We start from the raw sequence: 1796 nt of genomic DNA, 5'->3' as shown, positions 1-1796 counted from the left end.
TATCATCTACCGCTGTCTCTGGTGTCTCTTGTGCTGCAAAGGCGACCAGCCCAGGTGCCCTCAGCACCCTCGGGGCACAGAGAGTGTCTCCCCCCAGCCCAGGTGCCCTCAGCACCCTCGGGGCACACACAGAGAGTGTCTCCCCCCAGCCCAGGTGCCCTCAGTACCCTCGGGGCACAGAGAGTGTCTCCCCGCTCTCGGCCGTGCCGGGGCTGCCGACTCAGGACCGGCCGAGGGTTCCTGAGGGGCTCGGCCGCTGATTGTGGTGGTGTTTGAGGGTCCTCCAGGACAAGGGAGGAGATAAGAATCTTGACTCCCCCTTTCAGAAGGCTGAAATATTATTTTATGATCTCTATTATATTAAAAGAAAATGAGATATTAGAACTACACTAAAAGAGCAAGGAGACATCAGAAAGCTGGAAAGGAATGAATAATAAAAACCTGGGACTGCTCACAGCCCCGACGCAGCTGGACCATGATTGGTCATCAAGTAGAAACAATGCACAGGAGACCAACCCAAGATGCCCCTGGTTGCTAAACCATCTCCAGCCCACACTCCACAGCCACCAGATTGTTATTGGTTCCATTTCTGTTCTGAGGCTTCTCAGGAGAAAAATCCCAGCGAAAGGATTTTCATCAAACACGTCAGTGCCAGGTGATGGCACAGGCAGCATGGGCTGGCAGAGGTCACTGTGTCATCCCTGCCAGCCCAGGTGTCACAGCAAGGAGGAGAGAGTTCACCCTGTGCTCACACTGCAATACAGAGCAATACAACACAACACACACATTAACACAAGATTATAACCTTTTTCTATTTTCATTACTTGTGGATTTATTGTTACAGGACACCCAAAACAACAAAAGCACACAAAAAACAGCACTCATCTACCATTAACACCCCCGTCACATTACACACAAACTCACCGTCCCTCCCCTCACAACTGCTAAATTACACCCCAGCAATCCTTGGTCCTCAGGAACATGGATCCCAGGAGCCTCCAAAAAATCCTCCTGCCTGACGAAATACCCAGTCCCTGGACGGTGCGCGCCCAAACTTTGGCGATGAACGTCGCCTCGCAGACCGACCGGGACCGGGGAAAAAAACCCAGCCGGGGGGCAAAAAAAAAAGAAAAAAAAAACCCAGCAGGGGGTAGCGTTGGGGAACCAGGCTAGGGATTTTTTACTCTAAATTTACAAATGAGTTGAAAAACCTGAAAAGCAAAAGTCACACGGTTAAATCCAGTCAGCATGTGCTCACACACTCAGAGATGAGCAGACAGACAGACACATGCTCACGCACTCCTCCCATTTAAACGTTCCCTGTGGCTCTTACTCGAGACGCTGAAGAACGCGCTTCCACGCTTCTTCTGGCTGCCGCTCCTCGACGTCAAATGGTAGATTCTGGGGAAATCGGCAGCCTCAGGGACCTGTGAGACGACAGGAAGCGGTCGATGAGTGGCTGACAGCTAGGACTTGTCCCCGCTCTGGACCAATAAATTTTCTACCCAAAATCCCATAAAAGACAGATGAACAGTCAAGTTTTTATAACTGTTCTACCTAACTGTGACTATGTGCCAGGGCAGGGCAGCTCCGACCATAAGTGGTACAACGTAAGTACACACGATATAAGCCGACGCATACAGTGCAAGTGTACATGGAGTGTAAGTACATACAGTATAAGCCAACATAGGTACACACAATATAAGTACATACAGTATAAGCCAGCATAGGTACAAGCAATGTAAGCACATACAGTATAAGCCAGGACTTGAGGTAACTCTCTGGAAGATACTAAT

At 49.8% G+C, this 1796-nt stretch overlaps 1 long non-coding RNA gene across 1 annotated transcript; it reads right to left on the bottom strand.

Annotated features, from left to right (window-relative positions):
• Nucleotides 1-320: 320 nt before the first annotated feature.
• On the bottom strand, nt 321-1432 carry LOC136571063 (uncharacterized). The gene is made up of 2 exons (XR_010785630.1): nt 1334-1432; nt 321-753 (listed from the first exon to the last, which is right to left on the bottom strand). It is a non-coding gene; the product is annotated as an uncharacterized lncRNA (long non-coding RNA).
• Nucleotides 1433-1796: the final 364 nt, after the last annotated feature.

This window comes from Molothrus aeneus, unplaced genomic scaffold, assembly GCF_037042795.1.
Source record: "Molothrus aeneus isolate 106 unplaced genomic scaffold, BPBGC_Maene_1.0 scaffold_59, whole genome shotgun sequence".
Lineage (NCBI taxonomy): Eukaryota > Metazoa > Chordata > Aves > Passeriformes > Icteridae > Molothrus > Molothrus aeneus.
Note: the sequence above shows the minus strand (reverse complement) of the source record. Positions and strands in the feature narration are given on the sequence as shown.